The sequence below is a fragment of the Equus asinus genome, chromosome 12, assembly GCF_041296235.1.
Source record: "Equus asinus isolate D_3611 breed Donkey chromosome 12, EquAss-T2T_v2, whole genome shotgun sequence".
In the NCBI taxonomy this organism is placed as follows: Eukaryota; Metazoa; Chordata; class Mammalia; order Perissodactyla; family Equidae; genus Equus; species Equus asinus.
The window spans coordinates 67,859,495-67,874,802 of NC_091801.1; the positions used below are offsets into that span (position 1 = coordinate 67,859,495).

Genomic DNA, 15,308 nt, shown 5'->3' on the forward strand with positions numbered 1-15,308 from the left:
CAGGTTCTTCTCTGCTCCATGAAAGGAGGTGTTGGGGTGTCTGACCCTCCCCAGACATTGCCATTTATCAGTGCGCATGACACAGCTATTGGTGGACGGGAAGGCAAGGAAGTGGAGCGAGCATTCGATTTGGCACCAGAAGTGGTTTCAGTTCTCTGCTCAGCCGCTTGTCCTTAGCATCAGTTTCTTGTTTCAGTCATAAAACGGGGATAAAAAAAGAATCCCTGCATCATTGTAGGGTTGTGAAAATTAAAAGTGATAAAGTAAGACGCGTGTGTAGCATTGTGCCTGATGGAAGGCACCATCTAGGGGTTCTGACCCCTCTAGAGCATAACATTCAATCTCCTTGAGCCTCACTTTTTTTCATCAGAAAAGATAAGTGAAAACCACCTCATACTATGGATGTGAGAGTTGGAGGAAACAAGGTATATGAAAGGAGCTGCAGAACCATTGGGTGCTGTTTCATGCCTCCGTCTACCTGTTAACATTTTTTACATGTCCATAATAGTTATCATTTATTGCATGCATCGTGGGCCATGCACTGTAGTAAGCAGGGTCAGCTTCTCCACTAAGTACAATAGGCACAGTCCCTAGGGTCCGTGACATTTAGGGGCCAGACCTAGAAGTGGCCAACATCACTTCTGCTCACATTCCATTGGCCAGAATGCAGTCACATGACCACTCCTAACTGCAAGGAAGGCTGGGAAATGTAGTCCAGTTGCATGTGTGAGAGGAAAAGGAGACCGTGTATACTGAGGAACACTCTCGATCCCTGACACCGTGACAGTGTCAGATGCAGCCTAGGCCTTTTGTACACAAAGTCTATGCTCTTTCCACTCTACTTAGCTGATTCTTGTCACTCTTAACTTCAGCGAAGGCCCTTTGTGGGCCCTTTTCTCCTGCCACATTTGCCTAGTCACCATTCCCAGCACCAGACCTTTGCCTGGTCCCAATTACTGGGCACTAGGAGGAGAGGTGCTGGGAGCTCCTCCCTGCCCTGGCGTCACTCTCAGGCCAGCTTGAGAAGGCTGCAACCAGGTGTTATGCTCTCTCTATCTCCCAGTCTCGAGCCCAGTGGGTGATTCTGGGAACTTGCTGAAGCCACTGAACACCTCAGTGTGAGAAAAGGGGGCTGTGCAGAGGGTTTCAGAGAGCAGGAGGAAAGAGGTTTGAGCTAGAGTCTTGGCTGGACCATGAGCCTTGGGCAAAGCATCAGCAGTAGGGGGGCAGTACCAGATGATCCTGCAGCACTCAATGCCACAGTCCTGGTATTACTGGTCATTTGCCCAAAGTGAATCACATGGCCTGCCCCTAACCCACCAACTCGGGTTGCCTTTGGGCACCTGTGAGCCTCAAGCTGTAGCCAGCTGGAGGCTAGATGTGCTGTGGACACTTTCCATAACCATTGGGCAGGCCCAATGACCCTGGGGATGTTCCAGTGGTGCTGATGTTGGTGGGCACCCAGCTCCTGTAGGATCAGGCAAAAGCTGTCTGTTATGGGATCCCTGAGTTGAATCAGAATATCTTCCTCCTCCAGGAAGCCCTTGGTGATCTCCACCTCTTCAGAACTCAGGGCACCTGTTGCCATTCCACCTAAGGGTCCTGCGTCTCCTCCTAACACCTCTCATGGTCACCCTCTCTTTATTTGCTGTTGGCCTCAAAGGCAAGGAAGCCGGGAGCATGGCTAGAGCCACGTAGTGCTCCTGAGCACTTTGTAGGTGTCACAGGCTAAACAGCGGTTAGTCATTAATCCTGACATTTCATCTAGATTCACTCCCAGGACCAGTTTATTGTAAGGAGAGAATTGGTACCCAGGCACCATCCTTCTTTCTTTTTATTTGGTGATGGGAAAAGTACAGAAGGTACATTCAGAAAAAAAGAAGATTTCGCCTATTGTCATCTGAAATGTCCGTGGTCGTACCCCTGGCCTCTGGGTGAACACAGTGGCGGTTGATACCTGTGTCTGTGTCAGAAACAACATAGCCTCAATCAGACTGGGTCACGTCCCCTTGCTGCCATTTGCCAGCTGATTGACACTGACACGTTCCCTCATTTCTGTCTGCCTGTGTCCCTGTCTGTCAAATCGGGATCCGACTGTGCCTAGCTGGCGGGGCGGCTGTAAGGTTTAAATGAGAGCATTTCGAGACGGCACTTGGCACACAGCTCTCCTCCCAGTCTGTTAGTCTCTCACGCAGGCGCAAAACTTCGCTTAAAAATGTGTCTTGCAACGAGACTTGGCATCCAGGACGCGCCCTGGGAGGAATTTGTTTTTGTTTTAATGCCGAGGACGTTTGCATGAAAACAGGATCTTCGTTGCTTAGGAATTGATCAACTCCTGCTGCTGCTTTTCCCTACCGAAGTGCCAGTCCCATATTTGTCACAGGCAGACAAGTAGCAGTAGGGGCACGGTCTGGGACCTCCACGGATACAGGATCGTGGCCGCTCAGGGAGGGTTACAGAGGCCACAAAGTCAAAAGAGAAACAGGAATTGGTCCCACGCTAAAGAGAGCTCACAGGTAGAAGGTGCCCTTGGCCGAAGGACCACAGCATGAGTGAAGGGTTTCTGTGGGTCTAGTTTGTTCTAGATGCTCTGTGGAGAAGAGGAGACAAGATGTTTAAACCGTGCCCTCCACCTGCAAGGATAGAAAGTAACAAGGAAGACCGCAGGCGTGAGTGATGGGAACCAGTGTCGACAGCAGAGGTTGGAAATGAGGACTTAGGGTCCACTACTTACCTGCAGGGTAAGCGTGGACCTGCTGCTGAACCCATCTGCAACCCAGTTTCCTCACCAGAAAATAACACCCATCTCTCAGGGTCGTCGTGAGGATTAAATGAGAGGCTATATGTTAAACGGTTGGCATTGAGTAAGCGCTCAATAAAGCCAAACTGTTACTCTTAATATTATTAATAATAATAAATAATTATACCAGATGTTCTCCATCCCAAGGAAGAGATATCCAGATGGCTGTAGAACACTCTTTAGAGGAAGGACTTGAGCTTGATTTGACACAGCTGTGTCCACTGCCGACCATTCTTGAGGTTTTGGAGATACCGTCCAAGAAACCGAAGTGAAATTGCCCACATGAACGTGGAGGAGGACTTCCAGGTCTCCTGCTCCATAGAGATGGCGCCGTTCGTGGCCCCAGTTTGGCCCCAGGGCGGGCAGCATGGAAAGGACAGAGATGAGAAGAGCCAAAGTGACATCCTAGCTGGTCAGGCCCTTCCCTTTGCCTCTGTGCTTGGCCTCCAGAAGGCAGTGGGGTAGTTTACGTCTAGATGCCCACGAGGGGCCCACACCTTTCTCCTTCCATGAACTTAATATATGCTAATCAAAGCTGAGAGCCTGCAGAAAGCATCTGCTTGGCAAAGCCCGCTCCCTTGCCTTGGCTTGCCCGCCCGCCCTGGGCTTCCCCTCGTATCTGCCTCTCTAAAGGCTGCGTCCGTAAATCCAGCTTTTGGAGCCCTCGGGGGCTGGCGAGGCCGCCATGATCTCAGTCACATCGCGATGGAAACAATTGAAAACCACTTGGCAAAAAGAAGGGGTGACCTAATGTTTCATAGCAGGAATACGTTCTTTCCTCGCCATTCTTATTCAAGCCCTGGGGGGAAGCCGGCTGCTCTCCAGGCTCCCGTGCGGCGAGTACCCCTGGGCCCCTTACTCTCTCCTCCCCTGTCTCAGAGCACCCCGCAGGGGAGGCCAGGCTGTCGGCTGCTTTGGCATCCTCCCCGGCCCTGGATGAGCAGATCAGGCCTTACCTTCCTGACTTGCCAGGCTGCCTTTGGTCCCTTCAGAGGCGAGGCTGTGGCCACAGGGGTCTGTGGGGAGGCCTAGCCATATATGGAGCCTGGGGAATGTGGGCTCTGGCAGGCGGCCTGGAAAAAATGGCCGTGTTCTGAGGGCGAACTCTGCTGAATTATAAATAGCATCACCTCCCTCCCCTTCCAGCTTGCTGTGTCTCTCACTGGAGGGTTGACAGTTTAAATTCGGGAGGGCAGAACAGGACAAAGGGGCGGGGAGTGGGGAGGAAGGGAGATGCTGGATCGCTCAGTAGGTTTAGCTGCTGTCTTGGGATTGATAGAGAAGCGGCCCCAGACGGTAGGGCTAGGAGTGGGATGTATCTGGGGTTAGAATGACTCCTGATTTAATGCAGTTTTATAAGCCAAATAAGCACTAAGGGAAAACTAAAGGAAGCTCTAACTCCAGGAGCTGGTTTTAGAGGAGCTTTAGAGCCTTTAAAAAATAATAATAAAAATCCACTCCCTCGGAATATAAACGGTTCCTCTCTGGTTCCGAAAGGTCAGCCGTTTTGGCTTCCAAATCAAAACCCACAGCCAGGTGCCCACAAAGGCCCATCCGCTGAGCCTCCTCCCAGAGGATTTCTCGGGGTGTTTTTGTGTCTCCCTGACACCGAGGAGGTAGGGGCCCGCTCTCCTTCTCTGCAAACCTCTGCATGTTTTGCTCACCCTGTGGAGGGAGATGAATTTAGAAGGGGCTAGAAAATAAAGACATAAAGGAGTGCGCAGCCCAGGCTGTAGAAAGCCACACAGCCATTCACACCTGAGTAACAGGGATGGGTGAGAATGTTCCAGCGAATTCTGAATTCTGCGGGTGGGACAGGCTGCTTCTGCAGGGACCTGAAGTCGTTGGTTCTGCAGGGTGCTTCTGGGGACCAGCGGGCAGGTCTCCCAATTTGCTGCCCAGTTCTCCATGGTAGGGACTACGGGAGCTCTGCTGGGCACCGCAATGGGACACAGGTGCCTGGGGGGGTGTGGAGCGCCCGGACACCTGCCCTGGGCGTCCGTGCCTCCTCCCTGAGTGGACAGAGCTGCCATGGTCACTTGTGTCCTTTGTTTCAGCACTTTTGTGTCATAGCAATGACTTAGAAATGGGTTAATTGATTGCTTTCTCCTCTCCTACCTTTGTAATTCTCATTTCTTGTGTCCTTTGGAGCGACATTTGAAATCAAGCATATGAAAAAAATTAAGGAGAAGCAGGCAAACTTTTGTGTCTCTTGGACACTCCTCAAAAGAAGACCTTTGGACCCCCTGGAATGCGGGCACCAGTGGACCTGAGGTGTGAGTGGGCAGACATTGGAACGTGACTTGCGTTAGATTTGGAATAACCGTCTAAAGGAGTGGTTCTAAAACTGTGCTTCTGGAGCCCTAATGGGGGAGGTGCCTCAAAACAGAAAGGGTCCTTCCAGACCCTCGCTCCTGTTTCAAACAAAGCAGCTCCACTCCCACCTCTGTTAGGTATTAGAGTGTATTTTTTAAAATGGATTTCCTGCCTTAAAAAGTTCAGAAACCAATACTCTAGCTCCTTCTGTCATTTTAGTGCCAAGTAAATAAAAGAGAGGGAAGAGGCTTTTCCCAAGGTCACATCCAAGGTCAAGACCTCTGCTTGGGTAGCGGCTGTGATGGTAGCTCCTGTTTTAGGAAGGGAAGTCCCGGAGGGTTGGGACTGGGAGGGACCATGGAGAGCATCTTATCAACCCCCTTCCTTCCGTAACTAAGGCCCAGGGAGGTGATCAGATTTGGTCAAGGGACAGTCAGTGGCCGACCTGGGACTTGAAACCATCATAAAAGAGGCATGATGGGCCATAAGAACCCAAAATGGTGGGATGTGATCCACTCAAGACAGCTTCTCAGAGGAAGTGACACTGAGCTGAGATGAAAAAGACTACAGGTGACAGGAAGGTGACAAGGAGCAGAGAGAGCATCCAAGCGGAGGAACCAGACGTGGGCTTGGTCCGGTGCTCATCTCCCTGCTCCTGGGAAGCAGGGGCTTGGAAGTGACAGCCGCTCTCATGGGAAGACTGTTCCCATGTGTCTGCCTTGACTTCTTGCCCAGGGACTGTGGCCGGTGAGGGGCGTCACTACCTGCCAGGTAAGGCACAGCTCCTGGAGCCGTCCTCTGGCAGACCCGGAGCCTGGCTTGTGGAGCACAGAGCCTGCTCCCCGGAGAGGCATTTCGGCGGAGCCCGGGCAGGATGCCGTGCTGGAAGGCTTCCTGCGGCAGGACTTGAATACATAATATGCCTCGTCTGACTTCAGCTGTGAGAGGGTCCAGACGGCCTTCTCTAGACAGGAAAGGACATTGCAGGAACGGCAGCACCCCGTGGCTCCTTGGAGAGAATATTCGTTTCTCTTGCAGGGTGCACACTTTCTGTGAGTGTAGGGTATCCCCTGGTTTGGGCCCCAGATCTTATATCTGGTCCTGGGGTGTGGAATTTATTTCTTTATCAAGACTGAAGGAGGACTTGGGTAAAGATCCCCAGAAATGGAGACATTGATCATTGTTGCCCAAATAGACTTTAAAAATTAGTACATGTTCTTTACAATGTAACACTGTAGGAGAAGGATTCTTGTTAGACTCTGCTCTCTTGGACACCTGAAAAACTAGCATCTCCAGGCGCCTGCAGAGGCCTCTCTCCTAATCCTGTCTTCAAGGTATTCTCCAGCTTTGTGAATCTAGCAGAAATGAGTGTGAATCCGGGGCAGCCCAGGAGAGCGTGCACAGGGCTTTACTGATCCAGAAGTCGAGCAGAGACCTCTCCAGTCACTCCAATTTTCTGCCGTGCATTTGCAGGCAGGATCCTCCATGAACTGATTGACTCTGCATTCATGAGAATCGTAGTCTCTGTCCTGACATGCCAACCTCGGTCCCGTTTGAGGGTGCAGATGCCAGCTTCACGCTTCAGCTGTCTCCATGCCAGCGTTTCTCAAAGCATGTTCTGAGGAGCGGGTGTCCCGCAAGATGCTCTGTGACAAAGGGGGTTCCATTGTCATGTTAGTTTGGGAAAGGCTGCTTACCGATTTAGCCTGCGTGTTAGGTCTCTGCTGAGATGTCAACACCCCTGGGAGGTCTTCCTGGACCACTTTTTCCACCTCTGTCGACACCGTCTATCCTTTTACCTTCTTTTTTCTTCAGCGTCCTTTTACTTCCTGATTTTATATTTATCTGTTGACTTTTGTTCTGTCTGTCTCCCCCACACTAGCAATGCTGCACACACGAGGGGCCTTGTCTGTTTTGTTCTGTACTGTCTCCCTCGTGCCTGGAACATGCCTGGTTCAATAAAATAACGTGTCACATGAACACAGGAACCAATTAATATATTCCAGCCCTCAGGCCTCCTCCATATAGAATTCTGTTTGCTTTTGTTTAGTTCAATATGTTTTCATATGTCTTTCCCCTTTTCTTCACATGCCTGGCTCATCCCATCACTTAGACCCAGGTCTAATTTGACCCTGGAAGGCCACCCCTGACCACTGTCCCGAGGTCGCTGCCTCCCATCCCGCTCCATCTCATCACCAGGTTTCATTTCTTTCATGGGCTAATCACCAGTGGAAATTGGCTTGCCCGTTAGTTCCCAGTGCATTGGCTCGCTCCTCTCATCTGAGCTCTGTGAGCGCAGGACGTTATCTGTCCTGTTCACCACTGACTCCCCAGTGCCCAGAACACTGCCTGGTAAGTGCTCGATAATGATTTGCTGTGTGCATAGCCCTCTTTTCTAACTACCCTTCATCAGCAGCCATAGAACTTAAATTCCACCAAACATGCTCCGGGACATGCTGTTTTCTGCCAACCCTTGGAACAAGTTGCTGGCCGTCATAGTCCTGTGGCTGTTCCTCGCTTCCATAAAAACGCCAAGGATCAGAACCGGAAGGATGTTAGAGACCATCTAGTGTAGTGCTTTTGTTTTTCAAAGGGAGAAATAGAGGCTCCCAGAGAGCAGTTGGTACCAATTCAGGACTGGTCCCCCGGGCTCCTTCTCTTACTTGCGTTGTCCTCCTCCTGTATTCGTTTTCTAGGGCTGCTGTAACAAATTGCCACAAACTTAGTGGCTTAAAACAACACACATTTGTCATCTGATGGTTCTGGAGACTGGAAGTCTGAAATGGGTCTTACTGAGCTAAAATCAAGGTGTCGGCAGTGCTGTTCCTTCTGGAGGCTCCAGGGGAGAATGCATTTCCTTGCTTTTTCCAGCTTCTGGAAGCTGCCTGTCTTCCTTTGCTCATGATCCCTTCCTCCGTCTTCAAAGCCAGTGATGGACAGTGGAGTCTCAAGCTGCATCTCTCTGACCTTCCTTCCTCCCTCTTTCACTTTAAGGACTGTTGTGATTGCACTGGGTCCATCCGAATAAACCAGAGTAATCTCCCCGTCTCAACATCCTTAACTGAGTCCCCTCCGCAAAGTCCCTTTTGCCATGTAAGGTAACATATTCACAGGTACTGGGGATTAGGGCATCGATATCCTTGGAGGGGGGGTTATTCTGTGTGCCACACCTCCCATCACACCCTCCGCCTCTTGGTACACCCCAGGCAAACACACATTCTCCCGCAGTGTGCCCCAGCACTTTCTGCACCTCTCATTCTTGGTACTTGTCACATCACCTTAGAGCTCGTTCACTATCTGGCTGCCTGGCCAGCCCGTGACTTCGTTATGGGTAGGGCCTGGTCATCTCTCTGCCCAAACGTTAGCACGTTCCTGGCACTTAGTAAGCATGCAGGAAGTGTCAGTCGCCTCCACTGAGAGAGAAGTGCTCCATCCCTTTTCACTGCGCCCCCTCCAAGCTCCATTCCTTGAACTGCGGGGGGGGCCTCCCCCCAGGTCCTGGGGCTGGAGCTCTGCCTTGGGATGGGGCCTGCAGAGCTCAGGTGAGACCCTGGCCACTTCCATATTTTTAGTCTCCTGGTGTCTTAAAATATGAAAAAATACTAAAACTGATTGCAGAAATTGTGGATCTGTGAAATGTTTAGATCAGCAAGTTAACTCTTTTGACATCCAAAATACTATGCAATAGAAACAGACTGTGCACCAGCTTATCACAAGATTTATATTTAAAATATATGAATTCAGGGTCCTCTACAGGTGGTATAGTCCCAAATTCAGACTGCCACCTACGTCCTGTCTTCCACAGACTGTCAAAAGTTTAAATTTATGCCCTTTCATGACTGGGAGGCCTGGTCCAAGAAGACTTCCATCCACACCCCAGGCCTCTGGCCCTTTCAAGAATCTCTGCTTGGAATAAAGGCCGAATGAAAAGCCTCCAGGATGTGGTTTAATACTCAGGATCGGACCTTGGGCAAGTCACATCCCTCATCCCAGCTCCCTTGTACTGAATTGTCAACCAGGGGTTCTGAGTCCATGGCCTCTAAGTTCCCTTTTCAACCACATCCTGTTCCCTGGAGGGACCTATGGCAGATTCTGCCACCTGGTTTCTGGTTCTCATGTAGCCACGAAGACAGTCTTGCTTCTGGCCTGAGCCAGTAAGTGATTGCATCACCGACCCTCCTTCACAGACATCCTAGCAGGTTCCTTCTGTGCTCTCCAGCCATTCTTAGCCTCACGGAATCCTAGAGTGTTGGAGCATTGGCAGCTCTCAGAGATCTGGTCCGGCCTCCCCATCTGAGGTCCAGAGAGGGTCAACTGCCTTCCCTATGTGTCCAAGTTGGACCTTGAACCCCCCAGTATTTCCACGGCACCGTATGAGGCTGGAAGAGGCAGGTCGGTGTCTGACTCTGCTTTAAGTGCAGATTGAAAAAGGAGCAAAAACCCTATTTTGAAGGAGCTTTGATGGCTTTTGGAAAGAAAAACAGGACCCAAAAAATCATAAACAGTTGAAAACAACTTGTATGTTTGTGTGTTTTTCTGTATCCGTGTTCTATCTTACAATAAAAAGTACATTTTAAAAGTCACAAATAAACAAAACTGAATAAATGGGGGTCCAGGTCCTCAAGTCAGCCAAGAGCCCTTTACTTCTTCCCTGAGCTCTTTCGGGTCTGCTCTTGTTCCACCGCTTTGCAAAGCTTCCTCCAGCCCTTCTGCCCACGATGGCCCCTGCATGCCCTATGGCATCTGCGTGCATTTGCTTGTCCATCCGTTCGTTCATTTGCTCACCCATCCATCCATCAGGTAGTTATCACAGTCCTCCCATATTTTATGCACTGTGTACCCCCAGGTTGCCTCCAGTGACACACAGTGTGGTATAGTAAAATCAGCACAGACACAGATGTCCAGCAGAGACCTGGGTTCAAATCTGTACTTGTCTACTCTCTCTTAACCTCTCTGGGCCTCAGATTCCTCATTTGCAAAGTAAGGGACAAGCTTGCAAACCCAAATGCATACAGAGGTCAGGCAGGTGAGTGGAATGAGGGACGCTAGCCAGGGGTAGGTAATAGGGAGTGGTGGTGACTTTGGCAAATTAGAGAGCCCCTGCCCAGTCTAAAAGGGACACTTGCCACTGAGCTCCGATTGGTTGTTCTCATGTGGGAATATGAACTCAGTGATGTTAGGGAGCCCTTTTAAATTTTTTCAAGAAAAGTTGGAAATTTTGATTTTTATTAGACATTTCCAAAATGTTTAAAGCTTTGTATAGGTCAAAGAAAACATGTCTGAGGGCCAAAGCAAGCCCAGCCACCTGCTTGCAAGACTTGGGCCAGAGACTCAGAAGATTATGGTCTAGCTTCCCACTCTGATGGTGGGGGGTGTGCCATCATGGTACCTCACTTCCTTTGTGCCTGTGCTTACGTTTCTCCCACTGCAGTCAAGGTGTATATTGTCCCTGGAAGATAGTAGGTGCTCAATTAATGATAGCTATAAAGGCCTAGATGCATGTGTTGTCCTCCTGTGTACCCACCCCAACCCCAACCAGGATAGCAGAGTGCTGAATATGCAAAGTAGCACCCAGTGGTATGTGCTTGCTAAATAAGCGGGAACTGCAACTTTCAATGACATTATGGAATCAGTTATGAAGTAGGATGGAACACGAAGCCCACGGATGCTGGCAAAATGGGTGTCATATTTGGTGAAGAGGCTGATTCACATAAAACCTCTCAGAGAGACCTCTGGTCTGTAATTTATCCCCCTCCCTTGTAAGAGAAACGGAGTCTGGCTTGGCTGGGCCATTTGTCAAAGACCACGGCGCTCCACCAGCTCCTTGGGCCTAAATTAATTTATTCCTTCAAGCCATAAATTTTTCTCACCCTTTCTTTATCCCCTCCTTCGTCATCCCCTACTCACCAGCAGGAGCTAGCAGACAACTCAAGGACACGTCTTACTTACCAGGGGCAGGACTTGGGCTCTGCACAGAAAAGAGGTCCATTATGCCCCAAATCTGGGACTCTGAGGGTGATCGCACCTTCTGCAGCTGAAGGGAGGACAAAGAAACACTTGAGCCCAGTGGCATGGGCCGGCTTTTCTTCGCTGGAGGGAAAATGGGCCATTATTCTCCCAGTGCCCCATTCCCAGCAGCCCTGGGCCCAACCTCCAAGCAAGAGAGGCCCCCAGTTTCTAGCAGGTTTCTCTGCTGGACCCTCCAACATATTAGCATATTTTGCATTAAAAAAGGACTTGGAAAATGAATTAAATGATTGGCATGGTGTTTCAAAAGGTTTTTCCAAACTACTAGTAATTGTGCAGTTGTAAAATTCCCCCTTCCTGCCTCAAATACCCTGGGCCTGGCAGCCAGCTTAATCAGGAGGCTTTGTCCCAGGCGGGGGCATATTGCAAGGCTCCTGATACCCAATGATTGCCTGAGCAGTACCTGGAGACTTGCTAAAGAGAACCTCGTCCTAGTTTTTCAGCAGAGCTGGCAGTTCATTTTCCTTCCTTGCCGGGCTGAGATTTTACACCAATTCAAAACCTCTCTTTATGAGAGAGCCCGGGTCAGCCCTGTAACAGTCTGCTGAGGCGCCAGGCAGTGTAGACAGGATCCAAATCTTGACAACGAGCTAACAGAGGTGGAGCTCATGGATGGGTGCCAGGTCAGGCATTTGTGACACTGCTCTGGCCAAGGGGGCTGTGTGTAGGGGATGAGTGTGGTGGAAGCTTCTGGAACATGCTTGGGGAAATGCTCTTCCAGACCAACCTTTACATTTTTCAGGTGAGGGAGATGGAATCCAGGAAGACTATTACTGGCCCAGGGTCACAAGCCATTTTTACTGCTCCGTGAGAGTAGAATTCGGATCCCCTGACTTTTAATCCACATTTGTTATTTTTACAAGTCCACAGAAAAGAAAAGTTAACCAGGAGATAGAGTGGGGGTTGGACAGGATTCCTCTGGGGAGATTAGAAAGCCTGAGATGAAGGAATTTAGAAAGCAACAAGCCAAGGGAGAACCTTAGGCTTTTTAGAATAACAGAGGGTTGTTAGTAATTAATATAATTAATGCTGATAACATTTGTGTGCTTTCTCTGTACCAAGCACTGTGCCGTGGGCTCTACTTAGATTATCTAATTTAATCCTCACAACAGCTCTGTGAAGGAAGTTAGTACTAATATGTCCCTGTTTTGCAAACGAGAAAACCAAGGCTCAAGAGATTAAGTAAGTGGCCCAAAGTTACCCAATCTGACATCAGAATCGGGATCTTTAGTGGCCGGCTAGGTGGTGTAGTGATTAGGTTCACACACTCCGCTTCAGCCCGGGGTTCACAGATTTGGATCCCTGTCGCAAACCTACACACCATTTGTCAAGCCACGCAGTGGTGGCATCCCACATACCAAATAGAGGAAGATTGGCACAGGTGTTAGCTCAGGCCCAATCTTCCTCACCAAAAAAAAAAAAAATCATTAGAAAAAAGGAGAGAATCCACAAGTAAATGATTAAGAAATAGTAGTATCGGCCAACAGCCCCCTGGAAAGTATTATGAACAGAGACAAAATGAGGGAGAAAAGAGCTGGAGCACAGGAGCACTGGGGGCCCCCAGAAGGTTCTGGTCGAGAGAGCAGAGTGAGGTGCAGCGTGTGTGGAACACATGGATCTCTGTGAACTGTGCCCCGATGTCTGTGGGGAGAGCAGCTTTGATCTAAGGGCAGAAGCACAGACCCGGGGCTCAAGAGAGGAACGAAACAGAAATAGCTGTTTTCAGGAACTGGAGAGAGAGAGCAAGAATGCCTGTATATTATGTGCATGTGTGAGGGAGAGAGAGAGAAGACACACACACACACAAGTCCGTGCACACGTACACAGCCCCCCCTCAGGAGGGACGGGAAGGGACAGTGCGTCCTCAGACCCGCTCAGCCTGCGTCGTCATGTGGAGTGAGGGTGAGAGTTCTGACCAGAAGAGAAAGCAAGACCTTAGAAAGACAGGGACGGCGTGACCCCGGCGCGTCTCCACCTGTGTCCAGCTACAGGAATTTTGGGAGATGCTACCCCATAACGCACCTCCTTTGACGGGAGAGCCCATCTCACACTGCAGTGGGATAACCCTGGGGACGTGGACTGTAGGGCACGTGCTGAGGCCGCCCCGGCGGACGTGGGGCTGGGCTGCACTGAGGGTCAGAGGAGGGGGCTGCCGCCTCAGCTGCTACCCCTTCACCGGATGGTGGATCGTGTATGAGAACGGGCTTCTGGAAGGCTAATGACGGGCTGTTCTCATTGGGAGCATAACCAAAGCGCAGTGGGTTTAGGCTCCACCAGGGTCTTCTGGGCTCGCTCTTCTTTTAGAGTATCTAGGAGATGGCAGATAATTATTCATTTATCCTACAAATTGAGAGTATTGATCTTTTTTTTAAAGAGTTATTAAAACATTGTATTTCAGCAAAAAGTTAGAAAACGTTTCCTTAACTCTGAGCCAGTGATTGAATGGCGATTACACAACTATTTTCACGGAGGCCATAAAGACTGTGTAATAATAAGGGTAGATGCTTGCGTTGGACAGTAGGGACACAACGGAATGTATGAAGTGTTTCTGTAGTAGAGTAACATTTTTTTAAGGAATCCAGATATGCCCAAAGTCAGAGAGGTTAGATAACTTGCCCAAAGTCACACAGCTGATCAGTGGCTAAGCCAGGATTCAACCCAGACAGAGTTCGTCCTCTTCATCGCAACTACACTGCACTACTGAGGGCATCTTAGAATACATTTTCACCCCACATCTGCAAGTCCAAACTAATTTGTTTGACTCTGCGAAATTTGCATGTACACAAGACCTGTTAGCTTTTACTCTCATTAAAGAGCTTCAAAAACATAACTGTGATTAGAGTTGGGTGATAGACTATGATTGTTTTTTTGTACTTACCAAAATTTATTTAATGTGCTTATATTCTCGTTATAAGGGTATGCACGTATATAAAGTCATAGAAATTAGAGAGAAAGTAAGGATAATATGAAAACTCTCCCTCCTCATTCTAGGAGCTGGGCAAGAAAGTCTGTCTTCTTGAGCTCTGTTGGCCATTGGGCTGCCATAACCTGGGGGTCTTATAAACAACAGAAATGTTATTTCTCGCCATTCTGGAGGCTGGAAGTCCAAGATCAAGGGGATGGCAGATTCGGCGTCTGGTGAGAGCCCGCTTCCCGGTTCACAGATGACCGTCTTCTCGCTGCATCCTCATGTGGTGGAAGGGGCCATGTGGGCTCTCTGTATAAAGGTTCTAATCCCATTCATGAGGGCTCCTGCCTCATGACCTAATCACCTGCCAAAGGCCCCGCATCCTAATACCATCACGTTATGCCTTAGGAGTTACCAGATAAATTTTGGGGGCACACAAAAATTCAGTATGGCAGGAACCAAACCTAAAAGACTGGTTCCACCTTCTAGTGCCAAGGAACTTGGGCATGGAGACCAAATCTACAAGCGAAGTCATGTGACAACAGTTGCAAAGCCAGAGGTCCAGGAGTTGAGGGCTCCGAATTTTAAGAGAACCAAAAGGATACAAAATCAATGGCCCCGATGGAATTCATCTTGACAGGTTTTCCGGCTATAAAAGTTAAATTGGGAGTGGTGCTTTGAAGGAGCAGTGGCCCCAGACTGGCCAAAGGAATGGCGCAGACAGATGATGGAGGGAGCTCTGTCGATGCTGAGGAAGTGGGTCCGTGGCTCTAGACAGGGAGCATCTGAACACGCCACGTCGAGGGACTTTATCGTGTTGCCTTTTGAGTCTCACAGAACCAAAGGAAGCCCACCTGAGCAGCTGTGGCAGCCCTCTCTCTGATCTCACTCATTGAATAAGCCAGCCCTGCTGCAGCCCCCGCATCCTCCAGATGCCCACCCTCCTTTCCACAATAAGAACCAGTTTAGCGAGGTCACCTACTGGTCACCCCATTTGCATTTGGTGGTCAGAGCTGCTCAGGGAGTAATTCAGCCAAATTAATTTTGCACAGTCCCAGTGGATTTACAGGTGGGGAACGGAGGACAAGAATTTGAGATTTCAAAAAAAAACGCATTTCAGAAGTGCTGTCACATTAGAGCTTCATTTCAGCCCCTTGGGGTGGCCACCAAGTAAACAGCTTAATTTCCATCCCTGCTGGAGGTACAGAATGCAGCTTTCACACTTGCCAACAGATGAATGTCTCTTGTCTCTGGCGG

The 15,308-nt window shown here is 49.6% G+C and overlaps 1 protein-coding gene and 1 long non-coding RNA gene across 8 annotated transcripts in view; one reads left to right on the forward strand and one right to left on the reverse strand.

The window, feature by feature from the left end:
• The window catches only part of ZHX2 (zinc fingers and homeoboxes 2), a 154,347-nt gene that overhangs the window by 31,706 nt on the left and 107,333 nt on the right, over positions 1 to 15,308 (forward strand). The gene's annotated exons all lie outside the window — the stretch shown is intronic.
• On the reverse strand, positions 1,819 to 8,521 carry LOC123275722 (uncharacterized). Its single transcript, XR_006511767.2, has 3 exons — positions 3,757 to 8,521; positions 2,928 to 3,111; positions 1,819 to 2,590 (listed from the first exon to the last, which is right to left on the reverse strand). It is a non-coding gene; the product is annotated as an uncharacterized lncRNA (long non-coding RNA).